We start from the raw sequence: 23,026 nt of genomic DNA on the forward strand, positions 1-23,026 counted from the left end.
CTAGAACTGAACTAGAACTGAACTAGAACTGAACTGAACTAGAACTGAACTAGAACTGAACTAGAACTGAACTAGAACTGAACTAGAACTGAACTAGAACTGAACTAGAACTGAACTAGAACTGAACTAGAACTGAACTAGAACTGAACTAGAACTGAACTAGAACTGAACTAGAACTGAACTAGAACTGAACTAGAACTGAACTAGAACTGAACTAGAACTGAACTAGAACTGAACTAGAACTGAACTAGAACTGAACTAGAACTGAACTAGAACTGAACTAGAACTGAACTAGAACTGAACTAGAACTGAACTAGAACTGAACTAGAACTGAACTAGAACTGAACTAGAACTGAACTAGAACTGAACTAAACTGAACTAGAACTGAACTAGAACTGAACTAGAACTGAACTAGAACTGAACTAGAACTGAACTAGAACTGAACTAGAACTGAACTAGAACTGAACTAGAACTGAACTAGAACTGAACTAGAACTGAACTAGAACTGAACTAGAACTGAACTAGAACTGAACTAGAACTGAACTAGAACTGAACTAGAACTGAACTAGAACTGAACTAGAACTGAACTAGAACTGAACTAGAACTGAAGTAAACTGAACTAGAACTGAACTAGAACTGAACTAGAACTGAACTAGAACTGAACTAGAACTGAACTAGAACTGAACTAGAACTGAACTAGAACAGAACTAGAACTGAACTAGAACTGAACTAGAACTGAACTAGAACTGAACTAGAATTGAACTAGAACTTAAGTACAATATTAAAAGTTTTGAAGTAGATAATAGAAACCAGTATGTTCCTATTTTTAAAATTCCGTTCATAGTTTTCCTAAAGCAATGAAGTATGCTGGGAGGTGTAAATGAAAAAAAGTATTGTAATAACCATATGTGGTTAAGTTTATTTTCACCCAAATATTTAAGTCTCAATATCTATTTTTTCGTCTATTTTTTTTTTGCAAATCTGTAGCTTTCCTTCAGTGTTAATTTAATTGATAATATGAATACACTTATTCACATTTTGTTTAAGGCATGCAAAAACATACAAACAAGTTCAAATAAAGCTGATTCTATGTTTGTTTTTAGTTAAAATTCTAAATGCATGTCACAGTTGTCTTTTTGTTAAAATTTTATTCAGTAGTTTAAATACTTAAAAACCGAACAGTTGTCATATAAATTAAAATGCTCTAAATGCTTTAGATGCTAAATTATTTAACTCACCATATGTTTTTTTTTTTTAAGTTGTGTTAAAATACTTAAACCAAAAAATAATTTTTATAAAATTATGTAATAGAAACAAGAAATAAAATGTATATTAAATTCTTTGGTGTTAAAAAAAAAAAATCAACAACAAAACAATGAAAACAAATACAAAACAATTTTTAGTTTTCAATTTAGCTCAAAATCAACATTAACAACAGCAGTTACTGCGTCCTCCTCAACATCGGTAAACATTGCCGCAAGTGGTAATATGGGTGTCACACCAACAACTAGCGTTGGCTTGTCGTGTTTGAGTCCTTCTTCAACGTCTTCTATGGCAGCGGCGGGTAGCTATGCGTTTAGGCAGTAGTTCCATGGCAATGGCTTTAAATAAAACTCATACATTTGGTTCGTCTACTCTGCATCTCAATCATACACAACAACAACACCAATTCAGTGGTAGTAATTCTGCAGGAGCCGTTAGTCATCATACAAGACCTTCTACACCCTTAAGCCAACAACAGCAGGGCGATAACATGAAAACCAACTCATTACGTATACAAAGAATACCATTTCATAAACGACATTTGGATATTACTGTTCATGATAGCTGCGATGTTGTAGACAATATTGACGGGTCACAACAGCAACAATGCAGCACTTCTATTCGCTTTTCAAATACATCTATAATAACAACAAGCACCAGCCAAAATAATAATAATAATAGTAGTACAAATTCTAAGAATTCTTTCTCCTCTCAATTCACTACCAGTAATAATACTACTGCAACCACCAACAGCACGACCATTTCTTCAAATAAATCCAATAATCCTGCCGCTTGTTATACAGCATCATTTTATCAAAGTTCTTCTTGCTCTTCAGACACTATACCAAAACAAAGGTTTGTGTTGTCTTATTTAAACTTCTCTACTATATAGATATTTCTCGACATGTGTTCTGATCAAATCAAATCAGTCGCATCAGTCAGTCAATTGAAATATCATTCAATCAATCAATTCGCTGTGTACTTTTTTCACCATATTGTATATTAAAACAAACCCCCGCTCTCCTTAAATACATTTTTTCAGTTCAACTAATTTCACCTTTGATTGTATAATTTATAAAATGTAAAATGGTTGCTGCAATCATGTAAATTTAAATTTATTTACTAAACTGAGTTAATGGGTCTTGAAAACATCAACAACATGTGTATAATTCCACCACAAAAAAGTCATTACAACAAATTATATTCACAACAAAATATCGCCAGTTATCGCCAAACAGCAAATAAAAACTAGTATAAAACATTATAATAATCTCACCACCACTACACCAAAAAAGCTAAACATTATTGATCGTTGAATCGTTTACATATAAAAAAAAATTGTAGATTATTCAGATTCTTCTTTACTTTTTCTATTGTATAAACATCTTTCTCTCAATATTAGATGGAATATTGGTATTTGCTCTTAGTTTTTCATGGTATGGGATTGGAAGTTTCTTAGTGTATAGTTTATAAATGTAAAAAAGTACTAGAATGACAAATAATCATAAATTCTTTGGGCTGTTAAGCAAAAATATTTATATTTAATATTAAATTAGCTTTATAAGAATCAAATTTTAAATTTATTAAATGTTTTATAAACATTTGTTAAATTTTAACTTTGATTTTAAGCTTTTAAGGCTTTCCTATATTGTACATTTATATTTATTTTAAATATTTAACGGTATATGGTTAACAAATTGCATTAAAGGAACATAGTATTGTTTGCATGCTTTTTTGGCTCAGTTAAGTTTAAATACTTTTTAGCAATATTATAAACAATTTTTAAAAATTTGGTAATTTTGAAGAATTAAATAAAATAGGAAACTACAGAATTCATAGATTATTGAAACTAAATGTGAATATGAATTGGAGAGACGAATTCTATCCTGTTCATAATTTACCAAATTACATATTCTTTAACAGTATGAAGTCCATTGTGAAACCTATATAACTGAACTAGAACTGAACTATAGTTCAGTACTGAACTAGAACTGAACTAGAACTGAACTAGAACTGAACTAGAACTGAACTAGAACTGAACTAGAACTGAACTAGAACTGAACTAGAACTGAACTAGAACTGAACTAGTACTGAACTAGAACTGAACTAGAACTGAACTAGAACTGAACTAGAACTGAACTAGAACTGAACTAGAACTGAACTAGAACTGAACTAGAACTGAACTAGAACTGAACTAGAACTGAACTAGAACTGAACTAGAACTGAACTGAACTAGAACTGAACTAGAACTGAACTAGAACTGAACTAGAACTGAACTAGAACTGAACTAGAACTGAACTAGAACTGAACTAGAACTGAACTAGAACTGAACTAGAACTGAACTAGAACTGAACTAGAACTGAACTAGAACTGAACTAGAACTGAACTAGAACTGAACTAGAATTGAACTAGAATTGAACTAGAATGAACTAGAACTGAACTAGAACTGAACTAGAACTGAACTAGAACTGAACTAGAACTGAACTAGAACTGAACTAGAACTGAACTAGAACTGAAAACTAGAACTGAACTAGAACTGAACTAGAACTGAACTAGAACTGAACTAGAACTGAACTAGAACTGAACTAGAACTGAACTAGAACTGAAATAGAACTGAACTAGAACTGAACTAGAACTGAACTAGAACTGAACTAGAACTGAACTAGAACTGAACTAGAACTGAACTAGAACTGAACTAGAACTGAACTAGAACTGAACTAGAACTGAACTAGAACTGAACTAGAACTGAACTAGAACTGAACTAGAACTGAACTAGAACTGAACTAGAACTGAACTAGAACTGAACTAGAACTGAACTAGAACTGAACTAGAACTGAACTAGAACTGAACTAGAACTGAACTAGAACTGAACTAGAACTGAACTAGAACTGAACTACAACTGAACTAGAACTGAACTGAACTAGAACTGAACTAGAACTGAACTAGAACTGAACTAGAACTGAACTAGAACTGAACTAGAACTGAACTAGAACTGAACTAGAACTGAACTAGAACTGAACTAGAACTGAACTAGAACTGAACTAGAACTGAACTAGAACTGAACTAGAACTGAACTAGAACTGAACTAGAACTGAACTAGAACTGAACTAGAACTGAACTAGAACTGAACTAGAACTGAACTAGAACTGAACTAGAACTGAACTAGAATTGAACTAGAATTGAACTAGAACTGAACTAGAACTGAACTAGAACTGAACTAGAACTGAACTAGAACTGAACTAGAACTGAACTAGAACTGAACTAGAACTGAACTAGAACTGAACTAGAACTGAACTAGAACTGAACTAGAACTGAACTAGAACTGAACTAGAACTGAACTAGAACTGAACTAGAACTGAACTAGAACTGAACTAGAACTGAACTAGAACTGAACTAGAACTGAACTACAACTGAACTAGAACTGAACTACAACTGAACTACAACTGAACTAGAACAGAACTTGAACTAGAACTGAACTTGATCTTAACTAACAAATGAAAATGATAATGTAAACATTATAAAGTTATCAATTGAAAGGAAATAATAACTACTAGAACTAGTTGTTTGGTTTCGAACAATACTGTATAAAATAGGTTATAATTTTTTCTTAAACACAAAAAATTTCCTTCTAACTTGGACTTGAGGATGCCAAGTTTAATCAACAAATTTCTTAAATTGAACATTATTAAATTATCTATTTATAAAATTAATAAAACAGCTTAAAGAAATCAAATTAAAACATTATAATAATTGAAAACTGTAAAAAGTAAAGGTCTTAAAACAAGCTTAAAATGTTCATTTTTTATAGAATTTACTAAACGGTTATGGCACTAATGCATGATTTATATCTATTTTATATAGATATCTATGTAATTTTCTTTTTGTATGCTTTTTTTTAATTTTTATAATGGATGCGGTAAATTGTAAAAAAAGTATTGTTCATTTTGGTAGTTAGAGCATTTTAATTATTATTATTTAGTAAGAATATTAAAAATGTTTAACTAAAATTTATGAAAAATTTATAAATGTAAATAAATAAAAATATTTTCCAAATATTGAAAACTAAATATTAAAAAATACAAATAAATTAATATAATTTACAGGTCATTGACTTCATCACAAACACCGTCTTCTGGGCAAACACCTGGTCATGGTACACCATTACAAGGTGGTATATCAAGTTATTCCCGCAATTCATTAATTGATTGTATGCCAATACCATCAGTGGGTTCACCAGGTACACCCGCTGCATCACCCCATCCAAATTCAGCATTATCTCAGCCACAATCAGTACCACCAGCCGATCAAGTAAGTGTAGATATTATTTTTTTCATTTTCTACGAATAGATAATTTAATAATAAAAAAATGTTTTATTATTTTATTTCACTTTACAGCTTTTATCAATGAGTCCACGTGCTCCCACATCAGTATCGAATTTGCAACAACCTCCCACACCAATAGATCATTTATTGGATAAAAATACTCCAGCTCCTACTCCCACAGATCAACATGATAATAAAAGTATAACAGCGTCACCTTACGTTCATCCTACGCCAAGTGTAGAGCCTCCTCCATCAGTGGAAGGAATGCATAAATACTATTGGCGGTGGTGTTGGTGGTAATATTGGTCCCGGCAGGGTGCCTCCTTCCCTCAAGTGTTGGTCGTTGTACACCTACTCCTCAACAACAACAGCAGCAACAAACAACAACACAACAGCAGCAGTGTGGTTCCATATCTGTTAAGAAATTGATTACAAACCCTGCATCTTTAACTACAAACCCTTAACATGCCAATATGCATATGTCAGGAAACCACAACTAGCAGCAATTGGCCCAATTAACAATTCAATTGATATTAAACTAGAGTCTACAGCCAACAACAACAATATCAGTAATCCCAACTGCATCATGAACAGTTCGGTTTTTACCCAATAATAACGTGAATAGAAATGAATCCCCACTGTCTTCAGCCACAAATGCAATGCAAAATTTTTTGAATTTATATAAACCGCCAAAAATCAATGTTAAAGATATTGATACGGTTGCTAATGAAGATTGCCTCAAGTTAGATGTACTCTATGATTTTAGTGTACAAGATGCTTGGTAAGTTTTTAATTTTTTTTCGAACTGAAATAAAGTATATAGAACTTTTAAAGGGATATTTTCTATGGAGCATTTAGTTAATATCATCTTGGGTTCTTAGATTAATGTTATGATTTAAATTAAACAGTTTACATACAATTGAAGAGAAATAAGTTTGTATTTAAATTAAATCAACAGTTTAATTGAAATTATGATTAACTTGAATTGTGATAGAACTGGAACTTAACTAAAACTAGAACTGAACTAGAACTGAACTAGAACTGAACTAGAACTGAACTAGAACTGAACTAGAACTGAACTAGAACTGAACTAAACTGAACTAGAACTGAACTAGAACTGAACTAGAACTGAACTAAACTAGAACTGAACTAGAACTGAACTAGAACTGAACTAGAACTGAACTAGAACTGAACTAGAACTGAACTAGAACTGAACTAGAACTGAACTAGAACTGAACTAGAACTGAACTAGAACTGAACTAGAACTGAACTAGAATGAACTAGAACTGAACTAGAACTGAACTAGAACTGAACTAGAACTAGAACTGAACTAGAACTGAACTAGAACTGAACTAGAACTGAACTAGAACTGAACTAGAACTGAACTAGAACTGAACTAGAACTGAACTAGAACTGAACTAGAACTGAACTAGAAACTGAACTAGAACTGAACTAGAACTGAACTAGAACTGAACTAGAACTGAACTAGAACTGAACTAGAACTGAACTAGAACTGAACTAGAACTGAACTAGAACTGAACTAGAACTGAACTAGAAACTGAACTAGAACTGAACTAGAACTGAACTAGAACTGAACTAGAACTGAACTAGAACTGAACTAGAACTGAACTAGAACTGAACTAGAACTAGAACTGAACTGAACTAGAACTGAACTAGAACTGAACTAGAACTGAAACTAGAACTGAACTAGAACTGAACTAGAACTGAATAGAACTGAACTAGACTGAACTAGAAACTGAACTAGAACTGAACTAGAACTGAACTAGAACTGAACTAGAACTGAACTAGAACGTGAACTAGAAACTGAACTAGAACTGAACTAGAACTGAACTAGAACTGAACTAGAACTGAACTAGAACTGAACTAGAACTGAACTAGAACTGAACTAGAACTGAACTAGAACTGAACTAGAACTGAACTAGAACTGAACTAGAACTGAACTAGAACTGAACTAGAACTGAACTAGAACTAGAACTGAACTAGAACTAGGAACTAGAACGAACTAGAACTAGAACTGAACTAGAACTTGAACTATAGGAACTGAACTAGAAACTGAACTAGAACTGAACTAGAACTGAACTAGGAACTGAATTAGAACTGAACTGAACTGAACTGAACTGAACTAGAACTGAACTAGAACTGAACTAGAATGAACTAGAATGACCTCGAACTGAACTGAACTGAACTAGAACGACTAGAACTGAACTAGAACTGAACTAGAACTGAACTAGAACTGAACTAGAACTGAACTAGAACTGAACTAGAACTGAACTAGAACTGAAACAGAACTGAACTAGAACTGAACTAGAACTGAACTAGAACTGAACTAGAACTGAACTAGAACTGAACTAGAACTGAACTAGAACTGAACTAGAACTGAACTAGAACTGAACTAGAACTGAACTAGAACTGAACTAGAACTGAACTAGAACTGAAAACTAGACCTGAGAACTAGAACTGAACTAGAACTAGAACTAGAACTAGAACTGAACTAGAACTGAACTAGAACTAGACTGAACTAGAACTGAACTAGAACTAGAACTGAACTAGAACTGAACTAGGACTGAATTAGAACTGAACTAGAACTGAACTAGAACTGAACTAGAACTGAACTAGAACTGAATCTGAACAAGAACTGAACTAGAACTGAACTAGAACTGAACTGGAATGAACTAGAACTGAACCAGAACTGAACTAGAACTGAACTAGAACTGAACTAGAACTGAACTAGAACTGAACTAGAACTGAACTAGAACTGAACTAGAACTGAACTAGAACTGAACTAGAACTGAACTAGAACTGAACAAGAACTGAACTAGAACTGAACTAGAACTGAAAGTAGAACTGACTGAACAATAACTGAACTAGAATTGAACTAGAACTGATCTATTATTCCAAATTTTAACACGATGGGTGCATAATTCAATAAAGATTCCATATACAGGAAATATCTATTATCCGAAAAATAATCCGAATTCGTTTCTTAAGAACACATGGGCACTTGTTTTTTTTAATTAATTGAAAATTTAACTTCTTTTAGGGCCAATCATCCTGTTAAACGTTTTAAACCCAACGAAATCTCAAAACAATGCCGAGTAATGTGCACAAAAAAGCTCTATGAAGGTCATACGCACACAAAACCTCGAATGCCTTCGCCTCGTTCAGTTTACGGACCGCAACTGCTATCTATAGATCCTACGGCAGCAATGGCCTGTAATTCGGGAAATCTTGATCCAAACGTCAATATGGGTACAGGTTTGGTGGGAATAGCAGCTGGTGGCAATTCGGCGTCATTGGGAAACAATCAAATTGATTGCAAAAATAATGACAGTTCGATGAGTGCTGGTATTGGTGGCAGTGGTATGATGGGAGGAGGTGTTAGTGCCTCTGCATCGGGAAATTTCTTTGAAGAACTTGATATAAAAACCGAAATGATGTCTGGCATGGGTACTTCATCTACGTCGCCGTGTAAAGACTCGAAGAGTGGCATAGGTGGCAATCTCTTTACCGTAGAGGGCTTAAATCCTTCCCCCAATGATTTAGAACAATTGTTCGAGACATCCTCCAACGATGAATGCGGCAGTGTACAAATACACACGCCGCCAGATTCAAACAATCCATCAAATGGTTGTGCCATTACCACCAACACCATTGATGAATTGAAACGAACAACAAATACCGCATTAGTGAGCACCGCTGGTGTTCAGGGAAATAGTAGTGCAGCAACCAATGCCGCCGTTATGGCGGCTCTACAAAATTGTAATAACACCAATACTTCCGCAGCGGTTGTATCGTCTTTGAACAATAGTGGCGGTAGTCTGTCATCGGGCTTAGGTGGTGGAGGTATTGTTGGTGGTGCAAATACCATACAGGCAGAGGATTTGACGAAAATGTTTCCTACACCTCCATCTCACGAACAGCATCATCCGAATTCCAGCCCTTGTCAAATGGACATACAAATGACGGATCTAAGTGTCATTACTTCGTCGACTATAATGGGCCAGACACTAGATACCTGTTTGGGTATAAGTGGTATGTTAAAGATTAAGCAGGAGTATTCCATTGAACTGGGCAGTCCGGTTGAGGAGCCTATAGAAGATTGGTCATATGTTTTTCGACCACCGCAACAAGCGAAATTTGTGGGTTCTTCGAAATATGCACCACTAACAAATTTGCCCAGTCTAACCATGCCACCTTTGGTTATACCGCCCAATTGTCTATATAAACCTTCGTGGCAACAGCCCAGAAATACCCACCAACAGCAGCAGCAGCAGCAACAACAACAACAGCAACATCAATTGCAGCAGCAACAGTTACAGCATCATCAGCAACAACAGCAGCAGCAACAACATCAGCAATTGCATGAACTGTTGTCAGCGGCTCCTCGAACACCCTTACAACAACAGCAGCCACGTACACCATTGGGTCCTATGTCTTCGTCACCTATGCACAATACGGTACCTACTCCCCTTAATAGTGGAGGAGGAGGTGGTGGTAGCTTATTGTTGAATCAACTCAATTGTCCGCAGGCTGCTCTCACCAATACCCCACCAACTATGCAACAACTGATGCAGCGTCCTGGCATGTCACCTATATCGCCAGCTACACATGTGCCGTTCCCCCACACGAGCCCTATGTTGCATCAGCAGCAACAACAAAGACAAACACCAATACATCCGCCACCGCCATACGAAGTTGCCGTCTCCAGTCCTGCCTTATCCACTGCTTCTTCGACTCCAGCATATCTCAATAGACCGTATCATTCACAAGAACCACCACAAACACCGCAAAGTGTTAACAATCAAATGCAGACCATTGGAGGGCCACACAGTGTGCCGGGTGGCAATCGCGAATCCTCCAGCCTGGGCTATTATGCCGGAGCTGGCAGCAGTAACAGTAACAGCAATAGTAACTCCATAACGCACGAACTGCCCGAAGTGAGTTCAGTAATTGTTAATATTTTACTGTACGATACGGCATTGAATGTTTTCCGTGACCACAACTTTGACAGCAGTACAGTGTGTGTTTGCAATGCAGATAATCAACATTTCGGTAATATACGTGGCTCTGATTCGGGGGTATACGTGCCGCTGCCGGGAACTACCTTCAATCCCACATCATCATCATCTTTGGCAACGTCTTCGAATGCATTACGTGCCCTAAGTGCCTTTGGTTCGGTGGGATTGGGAGGAGGTTTAGGTGGAGGCGGCATTGCGAATTCCCTCGACTCCCCCGCCTCGTTGGCTGGAGCAGGCTCCAGTTCTTCCACGACACCCTCTACCACAACGCCAGCCAATAATGCACAACAATATATCACCGGTTATGTGGACGATGATGCTGTGGAGTGCACCTGTGGTTTCAGTGCTGTCATCAATCGACGTTTGGCCTGTAAAGCGGGTCTATTCTACGAAGATGAGATGGAAATAACTGGCATTGCCGAAGATCCCGGTCGCCACAAAAAACATTCCTTGTTGACCTTAATAACTACGCTCACATCGAAGGCCATTAATAATAACAACAATAACAATGGAGTTATAGACAAGTCAGTGGAACAGGTGGCGTATTCCATATTTGATTTACTGCTCGAACAGTGTTCAATTATACAAACGTCTAGCAGTGCTATACATCGTTCATTACAACGTCACCGGCGAAGGTTGGCGAAAAAGTCACAGAAACCCCAATCGGTAGCAGCCATTGCCAATGTGCTGGAGTACATCGATGCCAATGATATTATTGCCTTGGCTTTGGAACAAGCCCGTTTGGCATTCGATAGCTCACGCATGGATATTATGGAACAACAAATCGTGCCCTTCTCCACTCACCGCAAGCAAACAGGAAACACCCAGTTGGCTTTGGCTTTAACGGGGCGCATAAATGTTCACAAATGGCCTTATATATCGGTGGGTTTTTCGCGCAGCAACAAAGATATAGTCTCGACCATGAAGTCCGTGCAACCCATGCTGCAAAATGCATTCCATTCTAAATCTCGCAATGCTGCCGGCGCCAAAGATGCCACATACATTGTCAGTGGGCCCTTGACATGGCGGCAATTTCATCGACTCGCTGGACGAGCTTCCGGACAATGTGAACCTCAGCCTATACCTTCGGTTATAGTGGGTCACGACAAAGACTGGATTTCGGTAGCTCCATTAGCGATTCACTATTGGGATAAATTTCTGCTCGAACCCTACTCATATGCCAGAGATGTGGTCTATTTGGTAATGGCGCCAGACAGCGATTATGTCTTGAGTAAAACCAAAACCTATTTCAAGGAATTAAGTAGCACTTATGAGATGTGCAAACTGGGTAAACACACGCCCATTTGTGGATGGAATGGCTTGTTAACTGTGCAACAAAGACCGCCGACGGAAAAGCCATTCACAACGACCATCGACAACTGGTTGCGATCCATAGACGACACCGCACTGGCAGAACAATTACGACTATATGCATATGCCTTCCAACATCAGCTGGCTCCTTACCTTAATCGGGTACCAAACGATAAGACTCTACTCAATCCTCTAGATAATAATACGCGCAACTCGTCAGCAGGAAGTAATGCTGCAGCATCTTCAACATCATCATTATCCGGCAATGGTGGTGGTGGTGGCTCTAACCCCGGCCAGGACAATAGCGAGCAACGTGGTAACATGGCAGCTTCAGATCATTCCACCAGTATGGATCATAGTGGCGGAGACCATTCCCAACACTCTAGCCATTCGGGCACCGACGCTCAAGGAAATCTAAATGAAAACAAACCCTCAACAGAAAAACCAGACGTTAAGCCTCCTCTCATACTGGGAGATCCTCTGGGTGTGGCGGAATGTTTAGAAGAAGTCAATCCCACGGCTATAGTACTTTATGTAGTTGAACCCTTTACTTATGGTTCTGATTCGCCCGAATTGGAAAGAATGGCATGCATTGCCCTGCTACGAATGTATTCGGAACTTTTGAAATCCATACCAGAATCGGTAAGATCTCATATAAATATACAGATAATTTCGTTAGAGTCAATCCTGGAGTTGGGACGTTCTCGTAATCGCAAACGATTTTCCGATGAAATCAAATGTTTGGCTTTGAACATATTCTCACAGTGTAAACGACACATGGTACATGCGCAGGCGGTTAAAAGTCTTACCGGCTTTGGTACCGCTGCCAATGTAGAAGCCTTCCTAAAGACCAAAGACGAAAAGAATAGGAGACCATATAAAATGTACACACCACCCTATATACTCGCCCCCATGCATGAGAAAAACGATAAAACAGATTTTTCACGAGCTGCTTTAGGAGGTATGCGCGGAAATCCCAACGATCAAAAATACTCTGTCATGTACTGCAACTACTGCCTGAGTGAAGATCAATCTTGGCTACTGGCCACCGTCACAGATGATCGCGGTGAAATGTTGGAGAAAAGATGCATCAACATTGATGTACCGAATCGTACAAGACGTCGTCGTGCCCCTGCCAGACGTATTGGTCTCAAGAAACTCATGGACTATATATTAGGTCTAATTTCACAGACGACACAAACTTGGCGTCTGGTAGTTGGTCGTATCGGCCGCATTGGTCACAATGAACTCAAGTCCTGGTCATATTTGTTGGGTAAATCAAATCTGCAAAAGGCCACCAAACAACTTAAGGATATGTGTAAACAATGTCAACTGATGTATCCTCCCACTATACTGAGCGCTTGTTTGGTCACCCTAGAACCAGATGCAAAATTGCGTGTTATGCCCGATCAATTTACACCTGATGAACGTTTCTCACAGATATCCATACAGAATCCATTATCAACTCCGCAGGATGTTACTTGTACTCATATCTTAGTATTTCCCACAAGTGCTGTATGTTTGGTAGGTGTTGCGGTAATGGCTTTAAATTTTCAAAATATTTATTTCTTTTTGTTTGTTTTCATCTTTTAGTCATTTACACGTCAATTCCAAAATGAAACTCAAGTTGATCTTGATGAAGATTTTATTAATTTCGGCAACGATGAAGATGAAAATGATGTTTTCAAAGATGCCGATCTAATGGATGATTTATTAGGTCAATGGGATAATGGTGGTGGTACAGGTGAGTGTGTTGTTTTCAATTTTGTTTTGTTTCTTTTTTTTTTGTGGAATTTTAGAAACATTTTATATTGTTTTTTGTATTTTGTGAATTCGTTTTTAGGTCGTGGCATGTCTAATCACAATAGTCCCGATCGCATAGAGGACAATCGAAGTTGGCAAAGTGTTGGTGGCAATAATTTCAATTCTGCACAACATCAGGATATTGAAGAGGTAAGTTGGTTTTAAAATCTACAACAGACTAGACTATAAGTCAGAGTATAAACTAGACTATAGTCCAGACTATAGACTAGACTATAGTCCAGACTATAGACTAGACTATAGTCCAGACTATAGACTATATAGTCCCGACTATAGACTAGACTATAGTCCAGACTATAGACTATACTATAGCCCAGACTATAGTCCAGACTATAGACTAGACTATAGTCCACTATAGACTAGACTATAGTCCAAACTATAGACTAGACTATAGTCCAAACTATAGACTAGACTATAGTCCAAACTATAGACTAGACTATAGTCCAAACTATAGACTAGACTATAGTCCAGACTATAGACTAGACTATAATCCAGACTATAGACTAGACTATAGTCCAGACTATAGACTAGACTATAGTCCAGACTATAGATTAGACTATAGTCCAGACTATAGACTAGACTATAGTCCAGACTATAGACTAGACTATAGTCCAGACTATAGACTAGACTATAGTCCAGACTATAGACTAGACTATAGTCCAGACTATAGACTAGACTATAGTCCAGACTATAGACTAGACTATAGTCCAGACTATAGACTAGACTATAGTCCAGACTATAGACTAGACTATAGTCCAGACTATAGACTAGACTATAGTCCAGACTATAGACTAGACTATAGTCCAGACTATAGACTAGACTATAGTCCAGACTATAGACTAGACTATAGTCCAGACTATAGACTAGACTATAGTCTAGACTATAGACTAGACTATATTCCAGACTATAGTCCAGAATATAGACTAGACTATAGTCCAGATTATAGTATATAATAAAGTTCAGTTTAGACCATAGATAAGACTATGGATAAGTCTATAGGTTAGATTATAATCCAGGCTAGACTATAGTGTAAAATATAGACTGGACTATTGACTATACTATAGATTAGACTATAGTCCAGACTATAGACTAGACTATAGCCCAGACTATAGACTAGACTATAGTCCAGACTATAGACTAGACTATAGTATAGACTATAGACTATATATAGAATAGCCTTTAGATTGCACTATAATCCAGACGATAGGCTAGACTCAAGATTAGACTATAAGCTGGATTATAGTCCAAACTATATGTACATAATCTTGTCTATAGTATGGACTATAGAATATACATGATTTTAACATAACCAGAAAATCTGAGATCCGAATATCATTTTAAAGCTTGAGTTAAATAATCTTTTTTTTTTTTTTTTCAAATTTTTGTTTTTTTATCAACACAGGTCGGTCAAATAAATCAACAACCTTTAGCAGTTGGCTATATGGTCTCAACTGCACCTACCGGCCGTATGCCTGCATGGTTTTGGTCTGCCTGTCCACATTTGGAAGATGTGTGTCCTGTATTCTTGAAAACGGCACTGCACATACATGTACCGAATATACAAACGCCCGATGACATACTCAACTCAACAAATGCCCATTCGTCGGCAACTGATCATCCTTTAGACTCTACGCTGACTGCCGATGTTTTACGTTATGTACTTGAGGGTTATAACGCACTATCGTGGTTGGCATTAGACTCGAATACCCATGATCGTTTATCATGTCTACCCATTAATGTACAGACCCTAATGGATCTCTATTACTTGACAGCTGCAATTACTTAAAAATAGAAAGAAAAACAAAAACACAAAGTAACGGAAAGAAGAAAGAAATAGTGAAAAGAAAATCTATATAAAAATATTACGATTTGTATTTAAATATTTGTTTTTATTCGTTCTATTATTATGATTTAATTTATTAAATTTTCTACGGTTTATTATTGTTTTACACAACAACAAAAACACACACACACACATCATGTGTATTATATTAAGAGCATGTTCTTGTTTTTCAAGATTTATTTTTCTTAAATTATATTATATTTTCTAATATTTTTACACATTTTTTTTTTTAAATTTTCATTTCTGTGATATTCAGAAAACTGTAATAATTGTTTCATTTTAAAAAAAGTGCTAAATTTCATTCTATACTGCTTGCTCCTCTCTTCCTACTCCCCTACATAATAATTAAATTTTTTATTTGTTTTGTATGAAAATTTTATATTAATTAAAAAAAAATATTATAAACACACACAACACACAAAGACACCCAAAAACAAATACATTTAAAAGAAACTAAATTCTATGCTTCCGTTATTTTTCGGACTTCCAAGCGAGGCTTTTTCAGTCAGACAAATTACATTGTACAACTAATCCTCCTCCTCCCACTCTTTCTGTTCCTCTTAAAACATTTTTGAACATTTTGCCAAGTTGTAGATGCATGAGTTGATGACGTGACATATTTTAAACAAATCTTTTAAACATTTGCTAATTTTTATAATTTTTTTTATTGATGTTTTCTTAATTTTTCTAAATAATTTATCTTTTCTTTTTATATTTATTTAAAATATTTATGTTGTTTGTTAAAAATTTGTAAATTATATATATTTTGTATAGAAATTCTAAAACTTAAAAAAAATAATGTAAATGAAAATATATTTAATGATAAACCATACACACACACACAAAGGATTAAAAATAATAAGCAAATTTAACACAATAAGATATTTTAAAAGAGGGTTTAAGTAGTTTTCTATATAAAATACCAAGATTTAAAATTAGAATTAATTTTTATATAACAAAATTAAGTGTTTATGTTAATTTATATAAAAAAGAATCCTCTAAGAAGATGTCAATCTTAAACAACATACAAAATTCGTTATTTTACTAATATTATGATGATGATTATATGATGGTCTTGAAATTTGGCGTTATTTTAGGTGAGTTTAAGAATATTTTTTTAACAAAGTTTTAAATTTCACACATTTGCTAATGAATTAAAAAAAACTAACATTTTCAATACTAAAGTTTTTCCCAAGGAGTATTTTCTCTGGAAAAATTTGTTCCAAACTAAATTTTCTATAGAGAAGTTTATCCTAAACAACATTTTCTATGGGAAAAGTTTGTCCCATAGCAAATTGTCCATAGAAAAGCTTGTTCCAAAGAACATTTTTTTTTTGAGAAAAGTTGTCTCAAACAAATTTTTTTAGACTAAAACTAAATTTCCTATAGAAAACTAAATTTCATATAGAAAAGTAAATTTCCTATAGAAAACTAAATTTCCTATAAAAAAATTTGTCCCAAACTTTTGGAAAATGAATGAATGAAAATTTTATATAGAAAAGTTTGTCCCAAAAAAATTCTATAGAAATGTTTGTCTCAAACAAAATTTTTACGGGAAAGTTTATTTTAAACCGAAAAGTTTGTTCTAAACAAAAAATTTCCCTCAAAACAAACGCGTTAATGCTCTGTACTTGGAAATACCAGGGTATAAGTTACGTCATTTAATGGAGATCGATATTTTGGAACAAATTATGATATTTGTAATCGAATGAGCTTTCGTGACAGAAACAAATTTCGCCCTATTTCGAGCATAATCACCCCTATTCGGCATTTCAATTCGAATCGAAATTTTCTTTGATATTCTACATTTCGATTCGAGGCTCCGTAACTAAAATAAAAAATTACAAAAACGTAGTTACGATTGAAATAAAATGGCTTCATCTTTTTCTTACGATTCCGTTTTTTGTTTGAATAGCAATTTTCGATCGTAGCGTAACTGAATGCGGAAACGTAATCGAAATGCGGAATAGGGGTGAATCTCAAACAAAAAAGTTTCAATCAATTTCATAATTCGATTCCTTTCTATTCTATTCACCCCTATTCAGCATTTCGATTACGTTTACGCATTCAGTTACGCAAAGATCGAAAAAGGGTATTCCAGCAAAAAAACTGAATCGTAAGAAAAAAAGAAGAAGCAATTCCATTTCGTTTCAATGCTTTATGAATGTGTGTATTCTGCGTTACGATCGTACCTAGGTTTTTATAACGTTATCATTAGCTATTAGGATTCAGACTATTTATCGTTCATTTACTGCAAGATTGACATAATTAAAAATTCGGGATTTTTTTTGAACAGATTCAATTCGATCACGATAATTCGTTCCAGCTTTCATAAAAATATCATAAAACATTAGAAGTCGGTTTTTTACGAAGCAATTTATTATTGGGAATTATGCCAGTTTTGTAGTAAATAAGCGATTTATAGGGTCCAAAACGGAACGGAATGACAAACATATACTCAAGCCTATTCTGTATTTCAATTCGAAACGAAATTTCCTCCGTTTCACAACTTTGGTATTCGGCATTTCGATTCGAAGATCCGTCACTGAAATAACAACTTACTAAAACGTAGATACGATCTTAATGCAGAATACATGCAATCGTAAAGTATTCAAATAAAATAGAATTGTTTCCTCTTTTTCTTACGATCGTAGCGTAACTGAATACGGAAATGTAATCGAAATGCAGAATAGAGGTGTCCCTTCTCACGATGATAAAGGCTATAAAACTGTAATTTTGATTATTTTCTTGGGAAATGAACGACTTGCCTTGAAATAAATAGCAAACTGTTACATATTAGAAGACTGCCTGTATGAGAATGAAACTGTTTGCTAACCACCCACAATGAGTGATCCACCTGCATTGCATTCAACTCGTTTTTTGTTTTTGTGAATATAATTATGAGAGTGTGCAAGCGACTATATTCAAATCGAGCGCGTAAACAATTTCTTTATGTGCTAAGAGAATACAAAATGTATTATTTGAATCGATTGACTCGAGTTTGTTTCAAATTTCAAATTCGTTAAAATATGTAGAAATTCGAATTAAATAAAGTAAAATTTCGAAAATTCGTAATGTTCGAAAAAAAAATGTGTTAACTGGTCGAAATTTGGCAGTCTTCAGTACACACATCGGTACACACATCGAACGTAAAATTTGTTCTTATGATCATTCGATTCATTTGCACTCGAAACACATAAACACTTATCATTACCCGTCAGTCGGAAAAAAGTATTTCAACAAAAAAAAACAACGGAATTGTAAGAAGCGTAGGCTTTTCGCATTAAGTAACGCAACGATTGAAGAAAGATATTCCAACAAAAACCTAAAACGTAAGGAAAAGAACAAGACGTTTGTGTGCATTCAGCAACATTTTTGGAAGTTTTCATTTCAGTGACGTAATGTTGAATCGAAAACAAAACGAAAAGCAGCATATTATTATTAAAGACACACATGAAAGCCTCTAGTAAACTAAATAAAGCCTTAATCAATAAAATAACATCTTCCAAATTCAAAATTTTTAGCTTTAAATAAGAGGATTAAACATAAACTTTTGCTTATTAAGTAAACACTTCCTTTTTTTGTTATATTAGTTTTAAATCTTTGTATTTAATAGAAAATTTGTAAATATACTAATTTAATAAAATAAACCTTAAAAAAATTGAACAGAAAACAAGAACAAAACAAAAAAAGAATCCCTAATTTAAACTTAAATGAAAAAGGCAACAAAATTATATAACTTATGTCCACTATAATATAAACAAATTAAGTAATAAAAACAAAAAAATTAAAATTTAATATATTTGATATGAAAAACTAAAGTTTCAAAATGGAAATTAAGTAAACAGAAAATACATATATGTAAAAAGAAGAATTTTTTTTGAATAAAAAATGCAATTATCTACAAAAAAAAAAAAAACATAAAAAAAGAAAATTAAAAATTTAAAAAATTAAATAAACTTAAATTTAGTACAATTAAGTAAAAGAAATACAATTTTATATAAGTTTAAAAAATGTTAAAAACAACAATTTGTAAACTATAAATAAAAAACGATGGAAAAAATTAAGCAAAATTGTTACTAAAACAAAAAAAAAAAAAACAATTATAAATATATAAATAATAAACAAACATTAATTATAAATAAATTTATATTATAAAATGCTAACAATAAATTGTTAACATTTTTAACTAATAAACAAATTATTATAAATAAATAATTTTAAGTTTAAACAGCAGAAGAAGGAAAGAAAAACTTATTTAAAACAGAAAATTTCAAAAAAAAAACAAGTTCGCTATAAAGAAACAACATAAACTAAAAACAACAATTAAAAAATAGTTACATTAAAATAACAACCAACAAACAACAGCCTAAAATTAAATTATAAAACACTATTCTACCATTCTTGTTTTTTTTATATATAAATATATATAAATATACATATTATATTATTGAAAAGAAATAAATAAAAAAAAATAAATTTAGCTATAAGTTTTTTATATACATATTTAAAAGAAAATACTTAAAAAACCAACAAAACAAATTTTTAATTTTATAAACTAAAAACAAAAAAACATTCATTTTAAACTATTAACACTAAAACTACTCTTCTCATTTATTATTTTTTTTTAACTAAATTATTTTAATTATAAATATCTAACAATAGTTTTATTTTCTTTTTTTTTTAACAAAAATAATTTTATATTTTTATTTAAACTAATTTTTAGCAAATTTTTTATTTTATTAAACATCATTATCATTATTATTATTATTTTTTTTTAATTCTATATAAGCCAAGCCTAGTATATTTAATATACAATTTATATATTTTTAAAAGTAATAAATTAAAAAAAAAAATGAAATGTAACAAAAAAATAAACTTTGTCGTTTAACTATTATTATAAGCCAGCTAGCAAAAAAGTAAAAGAAAACAAAATATTAAGTAATTAATTAAAATTAATGTATTAAAATTTAAATCATAATAAAACAAATAATTTGTTTTTATTTTTAAAATCTTATGTTTAAGTATTTAATTATTATACATATAAATAAATAATAATAAAAAATTAAAACACAAACATCCAAATTCTTTAAAAAAAAATTAATAAAAAAAAACAAAGTAATATAATAAACCTAGTAATTATATTATTGAAATTTTGTACATACTATACATACATACATATGTATTTGTGGTAACAAACATCCACACACATACATACACACACACACACTCTCTCTTTCTCTTCTCATATTCATAGTAATACTTAACTACATACATAGTCTTCATTTATACATTAAAAAATACCACAGCACATTTAAAGAAATATAATTATTATTATTATCATTATTATTATTGTATCAATTACAAAATAAAAAAAATTAAAAAAAAAAAATAAAATAAATCATGTAAATGTTATTTGTTTTTCTTTATAATTATTATTTTTTGTTTTTATTTTTGAGACTTCATATTCAGGGCAGTTTTCCAAATGCACAAAAAATTTATAGCAAATATATAGGGAATTTACTATTTATATTGAAAACGACAGATTTCAAATAAATCTGGGGTTGTCAGAGAATTCCATCATTGTCGCTATTGGATAATGAAATTCAATTTTATTGTTTTTGAGTTCAATCTAGAATGCAATTCTTTAACCAATAAACATTTGATAACATTGAATTTTTCCATTATCCATCAAATGTTTCTTGTCGTTTTCAAATCCACTTCCGTCAAAGAATGGATTCTATGATAGCCCCGAATATTGTATCATTACAGAAAATTAAAAATTTTAAGTTCCATATGAGTGTAGTAGTTTAATATTTTGTATGTAAATATAATTTATTACTTCATTTAGATCCTTCATACATTCACCTCTATTCTGCATTTCAATTACATTCCAACAAAAATGGAAACGTATGAAATAGAAGAATCATTTCAATAATTTACGATTATGTGTATTCTGCAATAAGATCATAACTTAAGTTTTTGTGAAATGCTCATTGAAGGAGCGATTTTTGAAAATGAAACCAAATGTAGAATTCCATAGTTGGCAAATGGAAATAAATTCGATTCGTATCAAAATACGGAATACATTTAGAGGTGTTTATGATAGTTGTTTTACAATCACCCCTATTCTGCATTTCGATTCGACTCGACAACAACCTACAAAAACGTAGCTACGATCGTAATGCAGAATACACAATCGTAAAACATTGAAACGAAATGGAATTGCTTCTTCCGTTTTCGTACGATTCAGGAATAACTTTTTTCGATCGTTGCGTAACTGAATGAGCAAAAGTAGTCGAATTGCAAAATGGGGGAGAATATAGCGAATCATTTCTTGGAAACTGAAATTATCACTGGAGATTAACAGAGAACTGTCAGGACCAATTCCGATCGGGATAGAAAATGTACAAGGTACATTCGTAAATGTAAATTGTTATTTTTTTTGGCGATTTAACTAATAATTTGATCGATATCCGTTTCATATACAAAAACTATTGTCATAAGTGATGTGATCTAGAATTGAACGATCATCTGTGAATATTTTTAGCCTATTGGGATTATGTGCAGCTATGTTCGGAATTTCGATTACATTTCCGCATTCAGTTACGCTACGATCCAACACTAAACGGAATCGTAGGAAAAAGAATAAGCATTTTCATTTCAATGCTTTACGGTTGTGTCGAACCATTATACGAATCTAATAACATTTCATTAGATTGGAATTTTTATTCACGTTTTGTTTTTGTTTGGTAGATTATTGGCCATAAAACTTAAAAATCATTATAAAGGTTTAAAGTTAGCTTATTATGCCACGCCCACTATTGATAGTTCGACCATTTTTCCTTTCATATCGATGTCATGGTTGAATGTAAAATTTGAGGACTATAGATGTTATAGTGTCCCAGATATACGGTATATTTATTTAATATGAGAGTTTCCACGCCCACTGATTCTAGACGGTCCATTTTCACCCTAAAAATTCATATTGATACTTGAGCTACTAGTACAACATTTGGTCACTATAAAAGCTGTTTCCCAGATATACTATTTTTAGTATTTCATTAATATGGGAGATTCCTGGTCCACTAACGCTAGTCTACCTATTTTTTCCGAAATATATATACGGATGGAAAATGCCACGTCTGCTAATGCTTGTTCGCCTATTTCTCCTAAAATGTTTATATAGATTGTATGTGGGCGTGGTACCTTGCCCATATATAATTGCAAAACAAAATAGTGTTTTCAGTACCTTCCAGACTATATGAAGATATTGCAAAACAAAGTTTTGCTTTTAGTTCCTTCCAAACTAAATGAAGATATTGTAATTGTGAAACACTCCCCACATTGCAACGATGCTCCAATGAGTCAATAACGTTGTTTACCATACTGTCACCGATAAATACATCGCCCTCTCCTGTACGCG

At 33.3% G+C, this 23,026-nt stretch overlaps 1 pseudogene; it reads left to right on the forward strand.

The window, feature by feature from the left end:
- The first annotated feature begins 1,579 nt into the window (after positions 1–1,579).
- On the forward strand, positions 1,580–18,850 carry LOC119611713 (annotated as a pseudogene).
- Positions 18,851–23,026: the final 4,176 nt, after the last annotated feature.

This window comes from Lucilia sericata, unplaced genomic scaffold (assembly GCF_015586225.1).
Source record: "Lucilia sericata isolate MDLA Ls3-8-SP2 unplaced genomic scaffold, ASM1558622v1 Contig001514F_arrow, whole genome shotgun sequence".
NCBI lineage: Eukaryota > Metazoa > Arthropoda > Insecta > Diptera > Calliphoridae > Lucilia > Lucilia sericata.